We start from the raw sequence: 24,971 nt of genomic DNA, 5'->3' as shown, positions 1-24,971 counted from the left end.
TAATTGACAGTTTGCTGGATATGGAATTCTAGAGAATATATCATTTTCCTCAGGGATATTTTCTATTAGTTCATAATTATTATCATCGATACTATAAACTTCTATGATGATATATCTAGGTGTGGCAGTTTTTTAAATTATTATTTGTTGGTGTTCAACCCTGTTGGGTGAAAGAGTCATGACCATCCTCAGTACCAGAAATCTCTAATTTATCATTTTTTTTAACAACTTCCACTTTCTCTGTCCTCTCTTTCTGGAACTATGATTAGTCAGATTTTGAACCTCTTGAATGGCTCCTCTCAAACTGTTATCTTTTCTAACATAATTATGTGTCCTTTTGCATTTTATCATACATTCTGAGAGATTTCTCCAAAATCCAAGTTTTCTTTCTTACCAGTTATAGATATTGATCTTGTTTATGAAATCCAAAAATAGATATTGGATTGTGTAAACTGGTCTGTTTCTCTGGGTATATTACGGTATATTAAGTGCAGAGGTTTCACTTTTCCTTTACGAAATCAAGATTAGGGCTTTTATGTGACCACATCATTAGGGCATGCAGCACTGAGTCCCCACCCACTTGGGAGATAAAACAGACTGTCACCCAGAAGTAAACAGAGAGAAGGTAAACACAGAGTTGCGTTTTGAAGCTGGAGCCCGGGGAGAGAGCCAAGCCATTTACCTGATAGTTCATATCAGGTATGAGCCCAGAGAGACACAAGCCCCAGGAAGAGAGATGACCCTTACCCCAGCCGACACCTGAGATCAGAAGAAGCTGGGACCATGGAGTCTTAAGAGGAAGGAGGAAGGCTGAACCCTCACAGAGATCACCCACCATCTTGTGTTAACATGTAGCAACAGACTATGGTTGAGAAAGTACCTCTTATGGTACCTTGAGTTCGCCTCTTTAGGGCCCGGTAACTGTAAGCTTCTGTCCAAAATAAACACCCTTTATAGAAGCCAACTGATTTTTGGTATTTTGAATCAGCACTCCTTTGGCTGACTAATGTGCCAATATGTCCATGAGATATTTTATAGGAACATATTTTAGGTTGCTAAAAGCTGTCAAAAGCAGTATACCAGAAATGGGTTAGCTTTTACAATGGGGGTTTATGAGCTTAAATGCTTACAGTTTTGGGAAGCAGACTTGGCCCAATGGATAGGGCATCCATCTGCCACATGGGAGGTCCGCGGTTCAAACCTTGGGCCTCCTTGACCCGTGTGGAGCTGGCCCGTGTGCAGTGCTGATGCATGCAAGGAGTGCCGTGCCACACAGGGGTGTCCTCTGAGTAGGGGAGCCCCTCGCACAAGGAGTGCACCCATAAGGAGAGCCTCCAGTGTGAAAGAAAGTTCAGCCTGCCCAGGAATGTCACCGCACACATGGAGAGCTGACTCAACAAGATGATGCAACAAAAAGAAACACAGATTCCCGGTGCTGCTGATAAGGATAGAAGCCGTCACAGAAGAACACACAGAGAGCAGACAACTGGGGGGAGGGGAGAAGGGGAGAGAAAAAAATAAAAATAAATCTTAAAAAAAAAAGCTTACAGTTCTGAGGCCATGAAATTGCCCACATCAAGGCACCAGGTGATGCTCTCTCCCCAGAGGTCAGCTGCCCCTGATCCTGGGCCCTCTGTCAAGTGGGAAGGCACATAGCAGCGTCTCCCTTCTCCTCTGGGTCTGATCACTTCAGCTTCCTGGTTTCCATGGCTTCCTCTCAGCTTCTGAAGGTTTCGCTCTGCTCCTCTGGGTTTCTCTCACCATAGTTGTCCCATTTAACAAAGGACTCCAGTAACAGGATCAGGACCCACCATGGGCCATGCCCTACTGAAGTGATCTAATCAAAACATCTTACCTGGGGAAGGGCATGTGGCTCAGATGAATGAGCTCCTGCCTAACACATGGGAGGTCCTGGGCTTGGTTCCCAGTGCCTCCTAGAGAAGACAAGCAAGACAGTCAGCTGATGCAACAAAATGAAGCAACAAGAGACACAAGGAGGAAAACATAGTGAGAGACACAACAAAGCAGGGAGCAGAGGTGGCTCAAGTCCTGGGTTCCAGTCCTGATGTCTCAAAAAAAAAAAAGAAAAAGGCAGATGAGCACACAGCAAACATACAGTGAGTTCAAACAATGAAGGGGTGGGGAGAAATAAAAAATTCTTTTAAAAAAACTAAAAATGGTCTTAATTGAAATAACCTATTCAAAAGATCTCACCTACGAGTTCACACCCACAGGAATGGATTCGCTCTTTGAGGTTCACTTTCTAATTTTTAATTCTAAGAACACTTTCTTGTGCCATTTTTTTTTTATGAATGTAAACTTTCCTTGGTTTTCTCTAAGGTTATTTAGAACTAAGATTTGTTTACTTTTCTCTGTATTGTGAATTATCTCTATTTTTCTCTGGTGTCATGTTTCCCATTTGTTTTTTGTTTGTTTTTAATAAAGAATACATTTTTATCGTCTTTTTTTTAAAGATCCATTTGTTTTTACGAGCATCTTTCTCATTGATTTTCAGCCTTCCTTAAAATGTGTGGATACTCTCAGTTTTCTGCTCATTCTTAAGACTAAGGAATACTGACTTTATCTGAGCTGTGTGTACATTGGTGAACATGTGAACCTTTACTGCAGGGTGAGCTGGTTAGGGGTTTGCCATTGTGAGGAGTCTGTTAAATATCTAAATGAGAGGGGCTTTATTCTAGGGCTCAAATATCTAAGCAAGCTCCTTAGTTTTCCTCTACTGCATTGTGTTTCTGTTTCTTTGGAGAAGAATGTTCTACAGTGTTTTCTTTGCTGATATGTCCTGGAGGGAGGACTCAGTAATTTCCTGGTTGCTGAGTATTCTCACTTTATAGGATAGGAAAGTGGGTATGGTGGGTGATTAATTCCTTTCAATCAATCATCCTTTTTTTAGCCCAACTTCTCATTTCTACTCCTTGGTATATATCTGTTACATCTTCCATGGTACGTTGATTTATGTTCCCCAGTGAAAGACATGCTCTTAATCTTAATCTGCACTCCTGTGGGTGTCAATTTATTTGTAAATAGGAACTTTAGACAGTGTTATTGGCTAAGGTGTGGCCCACCTGAATGGAGGCAGGTCTTAATTCATATTAGTGGAAGCCTTATAAAGAGAAGAAACCAGAAGCAGAAGTCAGGCCACAGGGAGGAACCAGAAGCAGGAAGTCAGCTGTAAGCAGAAGAGCAGATGCAGGGAGAGAGGGCGGGCCATGCATGGAGGCAGAGCTGCAGCCAGAGCACACCAAGGGCTGCGGCAAGCCATCCCCAACACCACAGGCTTTGGGGAAAGAGTGTGGCCTTGCTGACACCTTGATTTGTGACTCCTAGCCTCTGAAACTATGAGCCAATAAATTGCTGTGAAGTCAACCACTGTGTGGTATTTGTCACAGCACCTGGCAAACTAAGACACCTTCCTTCTCTGAATACAGATTTTCCTGGGGTTCTACCAGGACAGTCAGCCTTCTCATCGTGCATCTTCTGAGTTGTGCTGCTTCCACATCAGCATCACCAGCCAAGTCACTCCCCTCTGTTGTCACCTTGCAGAAACATTCCATTCTCTTTTCATTCCATTATGTCCCTAATAAATAATGTCTTCTTCCCTGCATGAGTTCTGAACAGTTTGATAAATATCAAAATGTAGATGCTAGTAAATATTATCTCTAATGTTGACAGAAGCCAGGTTGGAGGTGTTACTTTAGATCTGTTGGCCAAGCAAGTGTGATAATTCAAGAGAGGACTAGAGTGTAAACTTGATGGAACTTCATTTACGGGAGGATATTTGGGAGTGGATTGGTACATCTCCCACCAAAACCCCCCAGCCTATTTTTTTCTGTTAACTTATTTGCTATACTCACTCAGGGTTATGGCTCACCTCCCCAATGAGGACATGAGCAGTTTATTGAGACAGTCTTTTCTCATCTTCATGGAACTTTTTAGCTTTTTGAGGATCTCCTGAGACTACTGGAAGACAGGGGCTTATATCAAAAGATGCTGAAAAGGGTCAGAATAGCACATTATTTAAATAAGAAATAAGGTCACTGTGTTAAGACTTAAAAATATTCCCAATTTTATTTCTCATCCCAAATAATGTCCAGTCATATTGTCCAAAATATCAGAGGTTTTGCAATGAGATTAAACAATATCATAAAGATAAAAATGAATAAAGACATTCCAATAATAAAATGCCAGCAGTGCAGAGATGCTTTGAATATTAATATAACCCCCATCCAAATACCAGATTCTCAAGGAGAAACTATGAATCAAAGTTTAAATCCACTTTCATGTTGAAGTCCAAAGACATTAAAGTTCAAAGGAATTAAAGTTTAAAAACCAATATGTTTTGTCAAAGTTCTAAATCCATAGTTCTGAAGTTATCTAAAGTGGAAAAACCATCCTCCCCATTTTCTTTTACTCTGCACAGTCTCAGCCAGCTGGATTCTCCATGCACCTGTTGGCTTCTGGTTCCTTTAGCAGGTGAGTCCATGCCCTCTTGCACTGGGATTGGTGAAGTCATTCCAGGGCCTCAGAAGACGCATTTTTCTTTTTTTTTAAAGATTTATTTATTTATTTATTTAATCCCCCCCCCCCCCCCCGCCCCCGGCTGTCTGTTCTCTGTGTCTGTTTGCTGCGTCTTGTTTCTTTGTCCACTTCTGTTGTCGTCAGCAGCACGGGAAATGTGGGCAGCGCCATTCCTGGGCAGGCTGCACTTTCTTTCGCGCTGGGCGGCTCCTTACGGGAGCACTCCTTGTGCGTGGGGCTCCCCTACGCGGGGGACACCCCTGTGTGGCAGGGCACTCCTTGCGCGCATCAGCACTGCGCATGGGCCAGCTCCACACGGGTCAAGGAGGCCCGGGGTTTGAACCGCGGACCTCCCATGTGGTAGACGGACGCCCTAACCACTGGGCCAAGCCCGCTTCCCAGAAGATGCATTTTTCCATGCCTGCTCTCACCCATCTCACTGTTGAAAGGTGTCCACCTCACTGGCCCCACACTCTTCCAATTTAGAAATCTCAGGAAAGGCAGGTTAGATCTGTCAATGATGGAAATAGGTACATGAGATTAGTCCCTTACAATAGTTTGGAATTTTACCTTGTAATAAGTTGGACTCTAGTAAAGTAGGAGATATAACAAGCTCCATGGGTTTTCCCGTTATGATTTCACAGGGGGCTAGATGGTGTTTTCCTGATGGGCTGCATCATATAGCCATCAGCAAGTTAAAGTTACCTCTCTATAGATAGCCCAATTAGATCTGAATGCAAAGGACAGAAATTACAATTCTCAATACTAATTCTGATTCCTAATTGCCTCCCTAGTATAGTGAAACTAATCAAATTAACTTTCTGTCCACCCAGCCGCAGTCCTAGAGAACAAAGCAGCTCTTTAGGTGGTGGGTCTACTTCATTTGTTCATTTAAAAATGTTTGTTGAAAACTGATCTACACATTCAATGCAATCCCAATAAAAATCAACACAGCCTTCTTTAAGGAACTAGAAAAACTAACTATGAAATTTATTTGGAAAGGAAAGAGGCCCCGAATAGCCAAATACATACTGAAAAAGAAAAACGAAATAGGAGGAATCACACTTCCTGACTTCAAAACATACTACAAAGCTACAGTAGTGAAAACAGCATGGTATTGGCATAAGGAAAGACACACAGACCAATGGAATCGAATTGAAAGTTCAGATATAGAACCTCATGTATATAGCCATATAATATTCGATAAAGCCATCAAACCCTCTCAACTGGGACAGAATGGCCTATTCAACAAATGGTGCCTGGAGAACTGGATAGCCATATGTAGAAGAATGAAAGAGGATTACCATCTCACACCTTATACAAAGATCAACTCAAGATGGATCAAAGACCTAAATATAAGAGCCAAGACCATAAAGATCTTGGAAAGCAGTGTAGGGAAACATCTACAGGACCTTGTAATAGGAAATGGCTTCATGAATATCACACCAAAAGCACGAGCAGCAAAAGAACAAATAGATAAATGGGACTTCCTCAAAATTAAAGCCTTCTGCACCTCAAAGGAGTTTGTCAAGAAAGTAAAAAGGGAACCCACACAATGGGAGAAAATATTTGGCAACCATATATCTGATAAGAGACTTATATCTTGCATATATAAAGAACTCATATATCTTGAAAACAAAAAGATAAACAACCCATTTAAAAAATGGGAAAAAGATTTAAACAGACACTTCTCCAAAGAAGAAATAAAAAAGCACATGAAAAAATGCTCCAAATCTCTAGCTATCAGGGAAATGCAAATCAAAACGACAATGAGATACCATCTTACTCCCATAAGATTGGCAGCTATGAAAAAAACAGAAGACTACAAATGCTGGAGAGGATGTGAAGAAAGGGGAACACTCATCCACTGCAGGTGGGAATGCAGAAGGATCCAACCATTCTGGAGGACAGTTTGGCGATTTCTCAAAAACCTAACCATAGATCTGCCATATGACCCAGCAATACCACTGCTGGGTATATACCCATCAGAACTGAAAACAAGGACACAAACTGATATATGTACACCAATGTTCATAGCAGCATTGTTCACTATCACCAAAAGTTGGAATCAACCCAAATGCCCATCAACAGACGAGTGGATCAATAAAATGTGGTATATACACACAATGGAATACTACTCGGCTGTAAGAACAAATACACTACAAACACACGTGATAACATGGATGAATCTAGAGAATCTTATGTTGAGTGAAGCAACCCAGGCATTGAAGGACAAATACTACATGACCTCAATGATATGAAATAAGCAAACTGCCTCAGAGAGCTAGAGTCTGGAAAAGAGGCTTACAGGAAAGCGGGGGTTGGAGGAAGGATGTGAGTTAACATCTGCAGGGGTGGAATCTGTGATGAGCTGGTGGTAAGTATGAGCAAAAAGAAGGGACAAAATGGGGGCAAGGGGTTGTCTTCGGGTGGGGCTTTGTGGGCTTCAGGGGGGCTGGGGATGGGAAGAGGGGTAATATTGTCCAAAAATTGGGGGGAGGAAGGGGAAACATACAAACATGGGAGAGTGTCAGGTGTCCGTTGAGAACAAAAAGTTGAGAAAATCGTATCAAAGCATAAGTAGGAGGGACACCTGGTTAGGATGCTCAGGGGGTATGGTCTGATGCGGGACGGACTCCGGGGGAATAGCTGAAGGCTCATTTTGCCAAGGTGGGTGGTACCATTGGGAAGAGACCCAAGAAGTGAGAGTTGGGGTGGACCCACATCCTGGGGAGGACTAATGCCATCAAATAGAGAGAACTGTATCTCTCGAGAGAAAGGATGGCTCCCAGGGCATTAGGGCAGTTGAGAAAGTCAGGCCCTGAATACTGCTGCAAGGATGTCTGGACAGGGCTTCAAGGGAAATAGAGATTGGCTGGCATTTGTGGGCCTCAAGGGGAGGGGGAAAATGGATGTGGAATGGAAGGAACCAAGGTGAATATGGGGGCAAGAGAGTTCTGTGAGAGTACACGAGGATGAATATAAAACATGTGATATTACACCAGAAACATACAGGGGACGACAGACTAATAATGTAAAACATAAGGCAAAACATAGGATAACTAAAAAATTTAGAAAACCATACAATCTAAAGTATGGACCACATAGTAAGCACAGATGTCACCTTGTTTGAAAGCTATTGTCCCAGAATCTGTACATCAGTTTCAGGAAATATGATATGAATAAGCTAAAAGATTATCGCTATGGAAGGGAAAAGGTTTTATGGTGGATCTGGGGAAGTACTGTATATTGTATATATGAATTTCAGTGATCTAAGACTCTTGTGAAGCTGACATTATGTTGGGATTCACTTTACAGGAAGTTTTGAATCCTAGAGTGGTTCAACAATGGCAGCAGAGGAATACTGATATAGGATGTTATTGACAGGATATATATGGCTGACAGGGAGTTATACAGTGCATATGCCCAGGGTATATAGTAATGTCTAGATATACTCATAGTGGAAACAATTAAAAACAACAGCTGGGGCAGGTACTGGGCGCCTGGCCGGGGAGTCACGGTCATGGACCCTGGGGAGCAGCAGCAGTCCGCCAGGGGCAACGGCAAGAACCAGGAAGGAAGGAGGGCCCAACAGTGGGTTCCTGATACTAATGGCTATGCTTTTGAGCCTATACATCTGCAATAAGAACAAGGCCTAGAGTAGCATTGTGCCTGGGGGTTTCCTCCTGACAGCCTTCATGTTACTCAAATGTGGCCACTCTCACAGCCAAACTCAGCATGTAGATGCAGTGCATTCCCCCCAGCGTGGGACATGACACCCAGGGATGAGCCTCCCTGGCACCGAGGGATCACTACCACATACCAGCTGAAGATGCAACTAGAAAATGACCTTGAATTAAAGGTTCAATACGGATCAGCAGAATATCCCTGTCTACATATAATAACATGACTTCAAAATGCTGTTTGACCTAATATAAGGGGGAAATGGAAAGGAGAAATGAGATTATAAGGCTATGAGTCTCTAAAAAAGAGTCTGGAGGTTGTCAGAAGGAATGCCCTTATGCACAACTGAGCAGAGTCTAAGAGACAGATAAAGTAGATACAACCCCAGGTATTGGTTCTTCTGAGGGATAAAGAGACCCACGGGTTCTATGGTCATGGCAGATGGGGTTCACTGCCATGGCAGATGGCCCTTCTTTGGAGCTGGTGTTTCTACATGATGGAATTTAACTCGGAGGGGATCTCTTCCCACAAGACTTGCATGCTACTTTATTGGAATTGTAGTTGGTTCTGGGGTTTAAGATATATTTAGGGGATTTGAATCTCTGGACTGATAATAAGACACCCAGGCCCAGAGCCTCAACAGACTTCAGCTCCTACACTTTGATTTATTGGACTGACCACACTCAGCTAACATGGAGTTGAAGAAGGTCAACCACCACACCATGGAGCCTAGAGTGTCTACAACTGAAAGCAGGAGGAGCGCATCTAGTGTCCATGTGGAATCTAAGCCCCCACTTGACATAGATGTGCAATGGACACAACCAATCCAATGTCTACAGAGAAAATGTGGAATGGGTGTGGGAAGGGTAGCCATGGTGGCTGCTGGGTTTGGGGAATGGGAGGAAGAGATGAGATGTGGAGGCATTTTCGGGACGTGGAGTTGTCCTGGGTGGTGCTTCATGGACAATTACAGGACATTGTAGACCCCCCCAGGGCCCACTGGATGGAACAGGGGAGAGTGTGGGCTATGATGTGGACCATTGACTACGGGGTGCAGTGATGTTCAGAGATGTACTTACTGGGTGCAATGGATGTCTCCCGATGATGGGAGAGAGTGTTGCTGTGGAGGGAGTGGGGGGTGGGGGCGGTGGGGTTGATTGGGACCTCGTATTTTTTGAATGTAATTCGTAAAAATAAATAATTTTAATTAAAAAAATGTTTGTTGAGTGTCTACTGTGTGCCAGCAAAGTTGGGACCCAGCCCTGAAGCCCCAGGCACCTTCCAGCCAGAGATTGTCTTTCCCTTGGCCACAGCCCTCTTCTTCAGGACCAAGATGGTGGCGTCTGCTCCAGCAAACCAGATGGAGGGAGGGAGAAGGAGAGACACAATGGGGAGTGATCTTGGAGTTTTAATTGTTACATTTGTAGAGAACTGAAGCATGCCAAGACTGTCAGTCTCACTCTGTGTAGCAATTTGATATTATTGATGAATTCCAAAAAGAAATATTGGATTATGTGTGTAAACTGATCTTTTCTTCTGGGCATGTTAGATTATATTGGATTCAGAGGCCTACTTGATTAAGTAATCAGGTAAACCTCTTGTGCCAATAGGGCACAAGATAAAAGACATGACAAAGGATAGGCTTAGAGGGTTTTTGATGTTGGAGTTTTGATGCTGGAGTTTGATGATTAAACCTTAAGCTGGAGCCCTGGGAAATATGTTCACATAGGACACAGAAATAAGCCCAAGGAAGAGAGGATCCCTGAGCCCAGGAGGAAGAAGTATGAGGAAGGGAGGAACCCAGGAAGCCTGAACCCTGGCAAGCGTCAGCAGCCATTTTGCTCCAACAGATGGAAATAGACTTTGGTGAAGGAAGTAAATCATGCATTACGGCCTGATATCTGTAAGCTCTTACCCCAAATAATACCCTTTATAAAAACCAACCGATTTCTGGTATTTTGCATCAGCACTCCATTGGCTGACTAATATACTCTGTAATCCATGGACTGCACCATTGTAGAATGCTTCAGCCTTCAGCTGCAGAGAGCCACCTTCATGGAACTCAGGTTGTGGTGGGTGGGATGAGAGAGACCAAATAACCAATACAAATAAATCTTCAATGTCAGGGTATGAGAATTGTTATGAAGAAAACTCAAGTAAGCTAAGAAGATGAGAAAGTATTGGGGGGTCAGTTATTTCTGAGAATGAAACTCAGCTTGAAGTAACAAAAAACTCCAAAAAACTGCCTTAAATGAGATGGAAGGTTTTTTTTTTTCAAATACACATAAATGAAGTCTGGAGTTAATTGTTCTAAGGCAACATTGTAGCTCTAGACCATTAAGTCCTCAGAACCCAGCCTCTTTCCAGCCACAGAACATGCTAGAGGGTGGCCCTCTTTTTAATGACCACAGTGGTGGCACCCAAGTTCCAGTGAGCAAGACATTTGAATATAAATTATTTTTTAAAGGAGTTGTCATTGATACTCTGGTGCAATTTAGGACATTGACATTTGTCATTGATGCTCTGGTGCAATTTAGGACATTGACATTTGTGGCTATGTAAGTCAATCTTTTACTCCTTCTTTATTAACTGTGTTACAGTGTGGAGCACTGGTAGATGTTTCTAGAGCCAATGGGTCACTTACATTCTTTTTGCTCCCCAGTGTGTCTAACCCAAGAATCAGGGTGTTCTCTATAGCTCTCGTATCCCAAGAAGGGATGCACAGACCTTCCAGAACACCCAACACCCATCAGTCACTGGGCTGAGCACCTTATACCTGTCCCCTGAGGTCTGACTTGAGGAACTTGCTCAGAGACACAGTCCAGTGTGACAGGTTCTCTAGTCCTCTGTTTCCAAATCCTGTCTGCTTTATACCAGCATTTTATAAATTCCCCAAAATAAGAGTCTTCTGGGACACTTGATAAAAAATACAAATTTCTCCCCTCCCAATTTCTAGAGTAATGGCATAGAAATCCATATTTCTACAGCTTCCAGTGATTCTTCTGATCATGTACATTTGAGGAATGTCACTTTCTACTCACATAAGTATAAGGAGCACCATGTGACGCAGAGCTGGGGAGAGACACTGGTGTGTTTTGATACATGCCAAAATAATTTGTTCCTAATAGTAGTAGTTAAATTATCCAATGAAAAAATGTGGTTGATTTATCATTTTTGCAAATCAGAATGAATTTGTGATTATCTCATTTTATTAGTCAGCCAAAGGGGTACTGATACAAAATACCAGAAATCGATTGGCTTTTATAAAGGGTATTTATTTGAGGTAGGAACTTACAGTTACCAGGTCATAAAGCATAAGCTACTTCCCTCACCAAAGTCTTTTGCCACATGTTGCAGCAAGATGGTTGCCGATGTCTGCGAGGGTTCAGGCTTCCCACATTCCTCTCTTCCAGGGTTCATTTCTCTTCAGGCTCAGCAACTCTGTTTTCTCCACAACCCAGCTCTGGACTATCAGGTGACTGCTCTGTCTCTCTCTCCAGGGCTTCTTCCATGTCTAAGGAGCTGTCTCTACTCCTCTGTGTTCTTCTCTTGTGTGTTCACTTCCTGGGCTCCAGCTCAAAACTCTAGCATCTGAAAAAACTCCAACTCTGTCCTTTGCTATATATTTTATCTGTGAGTCCCTACCCACCAAGAGGTGGGGACTCAACACCCCACGCACATGGTTCAGTCAAAGCCCTAATCACAGTTTCATCATGGTCAGATACAGGCCAGTTTACAAGCATAATCCAACACCTATCATCTATTTTTGGAATTCATGAACCATATCAAACTGCAACACTCATATTCCAATGTGCTTGCTTAAAAGAGTAAAAGTGGAAGTACTTCAAATAAATGTAGTAGAAATTGCCTATAATGGCCTTGCGATGGTTTGAAGCTGTTTGGATCCCAGAAAAGTAATATTTAAAGTTAACCCATTCCTGTGGGAGTAAACCTATTGCAGGTAGGACCATTTGATTAGTTTACTTCCATTAAGGTGTGGTCCATGGTGGGTCTTACTCTTCTTAATGGAGTCCTTCATAAATGGGGGGAATGTGGAGGGGGGGGGGAGAGAAAGCCATGGAAGAAAGATGCTGAAAATGATAAACCTGTAAGAGAAGAGGAAGACCAGCAGGCACCACCGTTGTGCCTTTCTCTGTGTCAGAGGAGCCCAGGATTGCCAGCAGTTGGTCTTTGGGAAGAGAGCTTTGCCTTGATGATGCCTTGATAAGGATGTTTCCATGGCCTCAGAACTGTAAGCTTGGAAGCTAATAAATCCCTTTCATAAAGCCAGCCCCTTTCTGGCATATTGTTTTGGCAGCCTAGCAAACCAAATCTTAGGCAGCCTGCTAAAGCAAGTAACTGTCATTGATGTTACTGTTACCTGGGATGGGGCTTGCACCTCACACAGTCCTCTACTTCCCGACAGAACCTTGTGGGGGGGGCGGGAGCACACCATAACCTCTGTCCATCCATATGCCTTATTTTTTCAGAGCTGCTATAGCAAAGTATCATAGACCAGTTGGCTTCAGCAACAGAAACTTACTGTCTCACAGCTGTGGTGACCAGAAATCCAAAATCATAATGTCAGCAAGGTCATGCATGTGTCCACTAAAATCTGGCAGCTTCCAGCAATCCATAACTTGGTCTATCCCTTCATCACGTGGCCATCTGCTCTCTGTCCCCTATGAACTGTGTCCAGATTTCCTCTCCTTACATGGGCCAGACTGGACCAGGAGCCACCCAACCCAGTTTGGTATCATCTTAGCTAATACCACCTCAAAAATCCTGTTTGCAAGTAGGACCCCATTCTCAGACCTGGGGCTTAGACCTTGAGCATGTCTTACTGGGCCACACAATTCAATCCAAAGCACCATCAGGATGTTCATGTACGCATCAACCATTTCACAAACTGCCAAGGTAAAAAGATTTCCCAAATCCGAGACTGCCTCCATTTTTTAAGCCTATGATCATTCATGCTTGTGATGTGAAACATTCCTGTGCTTATCTAAAATTATGTTTCAAAGCATGCCTGTTATAAAGATTCAAAGGAAACTATTGCCAGGAACTTTTTGTTTGTTTTGTTTGTTTGCTGAGTTTGAAACTTACAGTGTATTTTTTTAAAAAATAAATCAAATATTTTTATTGTTTTTTGCTGGGTTATATGCATATAAGTGAATTAGATGTGAATTTTTACTTTTCTGTATTTATAAACTTTACTTAAATATAAGTAAAAATGCCCACAATTAAATATTTAACTACTTTATTATGCATGCACTGCATTTTATTGAAGAAACTTTCAAAACAGAGATAAGAAAAAAAATAACTGCTAATATGACTGTCTAGAGAAACTACTAAGGTTTCATTGGGATCCTATCAAACTTATTTATAAAGTTATTTAAAAAACAAAATGGGCAATGCTATGCAAACTTCTCTAACTTACTTTATAGATTTATTTTTCTTTGCTTTTTTATTTTTTTATTTTTTGCTTCTGTATTTTCTTTTAAATGTGACATTCAAAAAATATGAGGTCCCCATATACCCCCCACCCCACCCACCCCACCCCTCCCACATCAACAACCTCTTCCACCATTGCGGCACATCCACTGCACCTGGCGAATACATTCTGGAGAACCACTGCACCACATGGACAGTGGTCCACATTGTAGTCCACACTCTCCCCAGTCCACCCATTGGGCCATGACAGGACACACAACATCCAGCATCCATCCCTGCAGCACCACCTAGGACAACTCCAAGTCCTGAAAATGCCCCCACATCATTTCTCTTCTTCTGTCTCCCTACCATCAGCAGCCACCATGGTCACCCTCTCCACATCACTACTACAAAATCTTCCCTTACTAATCACAAAAGTTCCCCAGCAGAATACCAATAAGTCCACTTTAATCCATATTCTATTCCTCCATCCTGTGGACCCTGGGGTGATTATGTCCAGTCCCCCTCTACATCAAGAGGGAGCTTAGATTCCACATGGATAATGGATGCAATTCTCCTGCTTGCAGTTGTAGGAACTCTTGGCTCCCTGGTGTGGTGGTTGACCCTCTTCACCTCCCTGTCAGATGGCCAGGGTGAGTCCAAGAAATCAGAGAATAGGAGATGCAAGTCTGCTGAGGCCCAGGGCCTGGCCGTCACATGGACAGTTCAGAGATTCAGGTCTCCTGAGTACACACCAATCCAAATGCCAACCATAGGTCTGGAAAAGGTAACAGAAGAGGCATGTGTAGAAAGGTCATATCTGAGTCCAACTCCATCACACTCAGGGTGAAATCTATGATAAGCTGGAGGTAAGTATTTGTACAGTGAAGGCATAAAATGGGGGCATAGGGTTAGCTTTGGGTGGGGCTTTGTGGGCTTGAGGGGGGCTAGGGATGGGAGGATGGGTCAGATGACCCAAGAAATTAGGGGGAGGGGGGAGGGAACATTTGAACATAGGAGATTGTCAGGTATGTGGTTAAAATTATACTGCAGAGAAAACTCTTTAGAAAATATCATATTGAAGATTACCTGTTTAAGATGCTTATGTGGGGGGGGGGGCATCTGACACAGGGCAAGCGTCTAGGGAGTGTGTGAGTGCTCATTTTGTCACAGTGGGTTATATAATTGGGTGGAGACCCATACAATGATAGTGAAGGTATATCCACATCCTGGGGAGGATTGATGTTCTCAAACAGAGGGAATTTGTATCTCTCAAGAGAATTGGTGGCTCCCAATGGGTTAGGGCACTCAAGTATGTCAAATCCTCAACATTTTTGCAAGTATCTCTGAATATGGTCCTTCAAGTAATGAAGATTGATTGTTATGGTGGGCCCTGAGGGGAGGGGAAAAGAGGTGTTGGATACATGGAATCGTGTAACTGTGGGGCAATGGAAGTGTTCCACAAGATCAAGCAATGATGGATATAGGACATGTTAATTTACACCAAAAATGTATAAAAGTCTATAGGCTAAAATGTAAACCATAATGTATAATATAAGATAACTAAAAATTTAGAAAATTGTATAATCTAAAATATAAAGCATAATGTAAACCCAAATGGAACCATGTTTGAAAGTTATTGTTTTAATATCTGTACATTAGGTGCTGCAAATAAAATACAAACATGTAAAAACATCATTGTTGGGGAAGGGACAAAGGGTTTGATGTTGGATATGTGGGAGTACCATATATTGTATATGTGAATTACTGTGATCTAAAAGTTATGTGAAAACAAACTTAATAATTAGAAAAAAAAATGAAGGTAGACACACACTGAGGAAGAAATGGAAGAAATTGCCTTGCCACTGTACATACAGGGCAACACCTATAGCAGTGATGAAAGGTAAAGTGTCAAAAACAAAGCTTCTCCATTTTTTCATTTTTTTGATACCCCAATCTATTTTTCCTTTATTTAATTTTTCTAAATTACTATGTATTCTATATCTAACTTTAAACCCATCACTATATTCCATTTTACTATTAATGGAACCTGGCAATATATTGGGCTTTCTTTTGAAGAAGTTTTGGACTACAGAGAGGTTCAACTAAGGTAGGGAAGGACCACTTGTGTGGGGTGTTATTAGTGGGGGACACACGGTTGGGAGGGTGTTCTCCAGGGCATGTATACAGGGTACAAAGAAAGGTTTGGATATTTTCATAGTGGTTTCAGTTGGAAATGACAGCTGAAAGAGTGGTGAGTTCCTTGACAGGGGAACTCTATCACATTCCCCAATGGAACAGCAACAATCCCCCAAGTGCAATGGCAAAGACTAACAAAGATGGATGGCCCAACAACGAGCCCTTGATACTGATGGCTCCAATTATGAGCTTGTGTGCCTGAAATATGAACTAGGCCTAGAGCTGTGGAGTGCCTAAATATTACCTCCTGAGAGCCTCCATGTTGCCCAAATGTGGCTACTCTCTAAGACAAACTCAGCATGTAGATGCATTGCCTTCCCCCCAGCATGGGACATGACTCCTGGGGATGAGTCTCCTTGGTGCCTAGGGATTACTACCAAGCACCAGCTGATGATGTAACCAGAAAAAGACCTTGAATAAAGAGGTCACCTCAGCCTGGCAGAAAATCTCAACCTACATGTAATATCAGATGTTAAAAACTACTTTTTGACTTACGATAAAAGGGGGAAATGGAAAGGACAAGTGAGTTTATATGGCTATGAGTCTCCAAAAAAGATTTGGGTGGTCATCAGAGGGTAATGCTTATGCATACCTCATGCAGTTACCAGAGACAGCCATAGTAAATAGAAACCCACATACTGGTTCTCCTGAGGTCTACAGAGACCCACAGGTTCTATGGTCATGGCAGATGGTTATGGAGTTCAGGGCCATATCAGTTGGCCCTACTTTGGAATTTGTGTTCCTGAGTGTGATGGAGTTGGACTAAGATATGTTCTTTCTACAAATGCTTCTTGTGTTACTTTTACCAGACTGTGGTTGGTGTTTGGGTTGGTGTATACTCAGGAGACCTGAATCTCTGAACTGTCCATGTGCCAGCCAGGCCCTGAGCCTCAGCAGACTTGCAACTCTTACCCTCTGGTTTATTGGACTTACCCTAGCCAGCTAACAGTGAGGTGAAGAAGATCAACCACCACACCAGGGAGCCAAGAGTGTCTATAACTGCAAGCAGAAGAAATGCATCCATCATCCATGTGGAATCTAAGCCCCCTCTTGATGTAGAGGGGGACTGGACATAACCATCCAGGGTCCACAGGATGGAGGAATAGACTATGGATTAGGGTAGACTTACTGGTATTCTGCTGGGGAACTATTGTGATTAGTAAGGGGAGAAATAATATTGATGTGTGGAAAGTGGCCAAGATAGCTGGTGATGGTAGGGAGAGGGAAGAAGAGATATGTGGGCACATTTTCAGGATTTCAAGTTGCCCTGGTGGTTCTGCAGGGACAAATGATGGACATTGTGTGCCCTGCCATGGCCCACTGGGTGGACTGGGGGAGAATGTAGACTACAATATAGACCACTGTCCGTGTGGTGCAGCAGTGTTCTAAAATGTGTTCACCAGGTGCAGTTAATGTGTCATGATGATGGAAGAGGTTGTTGATGTGGGAGGAGTGGGGTGGGGTGGGGTGAAAATTATATGGGGACCTCTAATTTTTTGAATTTAACATTTAAAAGAAAATAAAGAAGAAAAAATGTGAAAAAAAGAAAGTGAAAAGAGAGCCTACCCAAGGGGAGAAAATATTTGATAAACATATATCTGATAGGAGACTTATAGCCTGCATATAAAAGAACTCCTATATCTTGAAAATAAAAAGAAAAATAACCCATTTAAAAAATAGGAAAAAGATTTGAACAGATGCTTTTCCAAAGAAGATATACAAATGGCTAAAAAGCACATGAAAAAATGCTTAAAGTCATTTGCTATTAGGGAAATGCAAATCAAAACTACAATGAAATACCATCTTACTCCCTTAAGACTGGCAGCTATCAAAAAAACCAGAAGACTACAAGTGCTGGAGAGGATGTGGAGGATAGGAACTCTCATCCACTGCTGGTGGAAATGCAGAAGGACCCAGCCATTTTGGAGGACAGTTTGGCAGTTTATCAAAAAGTTAGCTATCTCTTCTTCTTTCTCCCTACCCTCAACAGCTTCTGTGGCCACTTTCTCCACATTAATGCTACATTTTCTTCCATTACAAATCACAATAATTCCATAGTAGAATATCAGTAAGTCCACTCTAATCCATTCTCTACTCCTCCATCCTGTGGACCCTGGGATGGTTATGTCCACTCCACCTCTATATCAAGAAGTGGCTTAGATTCCATATTAATAATGGATGAAATTGTCCAGCTTGCAGTTGTAGGCACTCTTGGCTCCCTGCAGTGGTGGCTGACCTTCACCCCACTATTACCTGGCCAGGATAAGTCCAATAAACCAGAGGGTAGGAATTGCAAGTCTGCTGAGGCTCAAGGCCTGGCTGTCACATGGACAGTCCAGAGATTCAGGTCTTCCGAGTACTGGGGCATTTTCGGGACTTGGAGTTGTCCTTGGTGGTACTGCAAGGACAGGTGCTGGACATTGTATGTCTTGCCATGGCCCATGGAGTGGACTGGGGGAGAGTAAACTACAGTGTAAACCATTATCCATGTTGTGCAGGAGTGCTCCAAAATGTATTCACCAAATGCAATGAATGTCCCACAATGACGAAGGAGGCTGTTGATGTGGGAGGTGTGGGGTGAGGGGAGTGGAGGGTATATGGGGACCTCATATTTTTTTAATGTAACATTTTAAAGAAAGAGAGAGAGAGAAAAAAGTAAGCTATAGATTTTCCATATGACCCAGCATTTCCACTGCTGGGTATATACTCAGAAGAACTGAAGATAAGGACACAAATCAATTTATGCACACCAATGTTTATAGCAGCATTATTCACTATTGCCAAAAATTGGAATCAACCCAAATGCCCATCAACAGATGAATGGATAAATAAAATGTGGAATACTACTCAGTTATAAGAAGGAATACAGTATGAGCACATGTAATAACATGGATGGATCTTAAGGACGTCATGTTGAGTGAAGCAGCCCAGGCACTGAAGGACAAATACTACATGACGTCTCTGATATGACACAAGCAAACCAAGCTGTCTCAGAGAGCTAGAGACTGGAAGATAGGCTTAAAGAAATTGGGGGGTAGAAGGTTGCAAGCTGATGGGAACAAGGGTGAAGTCTACAGTAAGCTGGAGGTAAGTATTTGTACAGGGAAGGGATAAGATGGGGGCATAGGGATACCTTTGGGTGGGGCTTTGTGGCCTTGAGGGGGGCTAGGGTTGGAAGGATGGAACAGATATGAACATTTAAACAGGATTTAAATTTCTATGCTGACAGCCCTTTAACACTTCAAATACATTGTTCCATTGTCTTTTTAAAAACATTTTTAGTTTTTTAAAAATTTTTAAAAAGTTATTGAAGTATATCACTCATACATAAACATATATAAACAATATGAGAGGTTCAGGGTTCATTTCCCAGGGTCTCCTGGTGTAACAGTTTGACATGGTTATGGATTCCAAAAATAGATATTGTTATTGTGTTTGTAATCTAGTCTGTACTAGATTGTGCAATGAATGTGCCTCAGTGATGAAAGAGGTTGTTGATGTGGGAGGAGTGGGGCGGGCAGGGGGATATATAGGAAACTCATATATATATTTTTTAATATTTATTTATTATTATTATTATTTTTTATTACATTAAAAAAAAATATGAGGTCCCATTCAACCCCACCGCCCCCACCCCCCACTCCCCCCACAGCAACACTCTCTCCCATCATCGTGATACATCCATTGCACCTGGTAAGTTCATCTCTGAGCATCACTGCACCCCATAGTCAATGGTCCACATCATAGCCCAGACTCTCTCACGTTCCATCCAGTGGGCCCTGGGGGGATCTACAGTGTCCCGTAATTGTCCGTGAAGCACTATCCAGGACAACTCCACGTCCCGAAAACGCCTCCACATCTCATCTCTTCCTCCCGTTCCCCACACCCAGCAGCCACCATGGCTACCGTTCCCACACCCATTCCACATTTTCTCTGTGGACATTGGATTGGTTGTGTCCATTGCACACCTATGTCAAGTGAGGGCTTAGATTCCACATGGGTACTGGATGCACTCTTCCCGCTTCTAGTTGTAGACACTCTAGGCTCCATGTTGTGGTGGTTGACCTTCTTCAACTCCATGTTAGCTGAGTGGAGTAAGTCCAATAAGTCAAAGTGTAGGAGCTGAAGTCTGTTGAGGCTCTGGGCCTGGGTGTCATATTATCAGTCCAGAGATTCAAATCCCCTACATATATCTTAAACTCAGCACCAACTACAATTCCAATAAAGTAGCATGCAAGTCTTGTGAAAAGAGATCCCCTCTGAGTCCATTTCCATCACGCATAAACACCAGCTCCAAAGAAGGGCCATCTGTCATGGCAGTGAACCCCTTCTTCCATGACCATAGAACCCGTGGGTCTCTTTATCCCTCAAAAGAACCAATACCTGGGGTTGTATCTACCTTATCTGTCTCTTAGACTCTGTTCAGTTGTACATAGGGGTATTCCTTCTGACAACCTCCAGACTCTTTTTTAGAGACTCACAGCCTTATAATCTCATTTCTTCTTTCCATTTCCCCCTTACATTAGGTCAAACCGCTTCCCGAAGTCATGTTATTATATGTAGACAGGTATATTCTGCTGTTCCGCATTGAATCTTTAATTCAAGGTCATTTTCTAGTTGCTTCTTCAGCTGGTATGTGGTAGTGATCCCTCGGTGCCAGGGAGGCTCATCCCCGGGTGTCATGTCCCACGCTGGGGGGAATGCATCACATCTACACGCTGAGTTTGGCTGTGAGAGTGGCCACATTTGAGTAACATGAAGGCTGTCAGGAGGAAACCCCCAGGCACAATGCTACTCTAGGCCTTGTTCTTACTGCAGGTGCATAGGCTCAAAAGTGTAGCCATTAGTATCAAGAGCCCACTGTTGGGCCCTCCTTCCTTCCTGGTTCTTGCCGTTGCACCTGGAGGATTGCCGCTGCTCTCCCAGGGCCCACAACAGTGACCCCCCAGCCAGGAGCCCAGTACCCCCCCAGCTGTTGTTTTTAATTGTTTCCACTATGAGTATATATAGACATTACCATATACCCTGGGCATATGCCCTGTATAACTCCCTGTCAACCATATATATCCTGTCAATAACATCCCATATCAGTATTCCTCCGCTGCCATTGTTGAACCACTCTGTGATCCAAAACTTCCCGTAAAGTGAATCCCAACATAATGTCAGCTTCAGAAGAGCCTTAGATCACCGAAATTCATATATACAATATACAGTATTTCCCCAGATCCACCATAAAACCTTTTCCCTTCCACAGCAATAATCTTTTAACTTATTCATATCATATTTCCTGAAACTGATGTACAGATTCCGAAACTATAGTTTTCAAACAAGGTAACATTTGTGCTTACTATGTGGTCCATACTTTAGGTTGTACAGTTTTCTAAATTTTTTAGTTATCCTATGTTTTGTCTTAGGGTTTTCATTATTAGTCTGTCGTCCCCTATATGTTTTTGGTGTAATATTAGCTGTTTTATATTCATCCTCGTGTACTCTCACATAACTCCTCTTTTGCCCCCTTATTTACCTTTGTTCTATCCATTGCACGTCCATTTTCCCCTCCCCTTAGGGCCCACAATGCCTGCCAATCTAATGCCCTGGGAGCCGTCCTTTCTCACGAGAGATACAGTTCTCTCTATTCGACGGCATTAGTCTTCCCCAGGATATGGGTCCACCCCACCCAATGGTAGAACCCACCTTGGCAAAATGAGCCTTCAGCTATCCCCTCCGGAGTCCGTCCCGCATCAGACCATACCCCCTGAGCGTCCTAACCAGGTGACCCTCCTACTTATACTTTGATACGTTTTACTCAACATTTAGTTCTCAGCGAACTTCTGGCACTCTCCCATGTTTGTATGTTGCCCCTCCCTCCCACCTATTTCTTGGACCATATTACCCCTCTTCCCATCCCCAGCCCCCCTCAAACCCAGAAAACCCCACCCGAAGGTAACCCCTTGCCCCCATTTTGTCCCTTCTTTGTGCTCATACTTACCCCCAGCTCATCACAGATTCCACCCCTACAGACATTAACTCACATCCTTCCTCCACCCCCCGATTTCCAGTAAGCCACTTTTCCAGACTCTAGCTCTCTGAGGCAGTTAACTTATTTCATATCATTGAGGTCATATAGTATTTGTCCTTCAATGCCTGGGTTGCTTCACTTAACATAAGATTCTCAAGGTTCATCCATGTTATCATGTGCGATTGTAGTGTATTGGTTCTTACAGCTGAGTAGTATTCCATTGTGTGTATATACCACATTTTATTGATCCACTCATCTGTTGATGGACTTTTGGATTGATTCCAACTTTTGGCGATGGTGAACAATGCTGCTATGAACATTGGTGTACATATATCGGTTTGTGTCCTTGTTTTCAGATCTGATGGGTATATACCCAGCAGTGGTATTGCTGGGTCATATGGCAAATCTATGGATAATTTTTTGAGAAACTGCCAAACTGTCCTCCAGAATGGTTGGATCCTTCTGCATTCCCACCAGCAGTGGATGAGTGTTCCCCTTTCTTCACATCCTCTCCAGCATTTGTATTCTACTGTTTTTTTCATGGCTGCCAATCTTATGGGAGTAAGATGGTATCTCATTGTAGTTTTGATTTGCATTTCCCTGATAGCTAGAGATTTGGAGCATTTTTTCATGTGCTTTTTAGCCATTTGTATTTCTTCTTTGGAGAAGTGTCTGTTTAAATCTTTTTCCCATTTTTTAAATGGGTTGTTTATCTTTTTGTTTTCGAGATATATGAGTCCTTATATATGCAAGTTATAAGTCTCTTATCAGATATATGGTTGCCAAATATTTTCTCCCATTGTGTGGGTTCCCTTTTTACTTTCTTGACAAACTCCTTTGAGGTGCAGAAGGCTTTAATTTTGAGGTAGTCCCATTTATCTATTTGTTCTTTTGCTGCTCGTGCTTTTGGTGTGATATTCATGAAGCCATTTCCTATTACAAGGTCCTGTAGATGTTTCCCTACACTGCTTTCTAAGGTCTTTATGGTCTTGGCTCTTATATTTAGGTCTTTGATCCATCTTGAGTTGATCTTTGTATAAGGAGTGAGATGGTAATCCTCTTTCATTCTTCTACATATGGCTATCCAGTTCTCCAGGCACCATTTGTTGAATAGGCCATTCTCTCCCAGTTGAGAGGGTTTGGTGGCTTTATCGAATATTATATGGCTATATACATGAGGTTCTATATCTGAACTTTCAATTCGATTCCATTGGTCTGTGTGTCTCTCCTTATGCCAGTACCATGCTGTTTTCACTACTGTAGCTTTGTAGTATGTTTTGAAGTCAGGAAGTGTGATTCCTCCTATTTCGTTTTTCTTTTTCAGTATGTCTTTGGCTATTCGGGGCCTCTTTCCTTTTCAAATAAATTTCATAGTTAGTTTTTCTAGTTCCTTAAAGAAGGCTGTGTTGATTTTTATTGGGATTGCATTGAATGTGTAGATCAGTTTTCAACAAACATTTTTAAATGAACAAATGAAGTAGACCCACCACCTAAAGAGCTGCTTTGTTCTCTAGGACTGCGGCTGGGTGGACAGAAAGTTAATTTGATTAGTTTCACTATACTAGGGAGGCAATTAGGAATCAGAATTAGTATTGAGAATTGTAATTTCTGTCCTTTGCATTCAGATCTAATTGGGCTATCTATAGAGAGGTAACTTTAACTTGCTGATGGCTATATGATGCAGCCCATCAGGAAAACACCATCTAGCCCCCTGTGAAATCATAACGGGAAAACCCATGGAGCTTGTTATATCTCCTACTTTACTAGAGTCCAACTTATTACAAGGTAAAATTCCAAACTATTGTAAGGGACTAATCTCATGTACCTATTTCCATCATTGACAGATCTAACCTGCCTTTCCTGAGATTTCTAAATTGGAAGAGTGTGGGGCCAGTGAGGTGGACACCTTTCAACAGTGAGATGGGTGAGAGCAGGCATGGAAAAATGCATCTTCTGGGAAGCGGGCTTGGCCCAGTGGTTAGGGCGTCCGTCTACCACATGGGAGGTCCGCGGTTCAAACCCCGGGCCTCCTTGACCCGTGTGGAGCTGGCCCATGCGCAGTGCTGATGCGCACAAGGAGTGCCCTGCCACACAGGGGTGTCCCCCGCGTAGGGGAGCCCCACGCACAAGGAGTGCACCCGTAAGGAGCCACCCAGCGCGAAAGAAAGTGCAGCCTGCCCAGGAATGGCGCTGCCCACATTTCCCGTGCTGCTGACGACAACAGAAGTGGACAAAGAAACAAGACGCAGCAAACAGACACAGAGAACAGACAGCCGGGGGCGGGGGGGGGGGGGGGGGGGATTAAATAAATAAATAAATAAATCTTTAAAAAAAAAGAAAAATTCATCTTCTGAGGCCCTGGAATGACTTCACCAATCCCAGTGCAAGAGGGCATGGAATCACCTGCTAAAGGAACCAGAAGCCAACAGGTGCATGGAGAATCCAGCTGGCTGAGACTGTGCAGAGTAAAAGAAAATGGGGAGGATGGTTTTTCCACTTTAGATAACTTCAGAACTATGGATTTAGAACTTTGACAAAACATATTGGTTTTTAAACTTTAATTCCTTTGAACTTTAATGTCTTTGGACTTCAACATGAAAGTGGATTTAAACTTTGATTCATAGTTTCTCCTTGAGAATCTGGTATTTGGATGGGGGTTATATTAATATTCAAAGCATCTCTGCACTGCTGGCATTTTATTATTGGAATGTCTTTATTCATTTTTATCTTTATGATATTGTTTAATCTCATTGCAAAACCTCTGATATTTTGGACAATATGACTGGACATTATTTGGGATGAGAAATAAAATTGGGAATATTTTTAAGTCTTAACACAGTGACCTTATTTCTTATTTAAATAATGTGCTATTCTGACCCTTTTCAGCATCTTTTGATATAAGCCCCTGTCTTCCAGTAGTCTCAGGAGATCCTCAAAAAGCTAAAAAGTTCCATGAAGGCGAGACGTTAAATTCTTATTTTCTCTACTAAGTCTTTGAAATATAATTTACACATAGAGTACATCTCAATTTGTTTGTGAAATTTTCATTGGAAATACCTGATCTGCATTTATATTTAATAAATTTACAGTTGAAAAATTA

Source organism: Dasypus novemcinctus, chromosome 14 (genome assembly GCF_030445035.2).
Source record: "Dasypus novemcinctus isolate mDasNov1 chromosome 14, mDasNov1.1.hap2, whole genome shotgun sequence".
NCBI classification, from domain to species: Eukaryota; Metazoa; Chordata; class Mammalia; order Cingulata; family Dasypodidae; genus Dasypus; species Dasypus novemcinctus.
The sequence above is the reverse complement of the archived record's forward strand: the minus strand, read 5'-3'. Positions refer to the sequence as shown.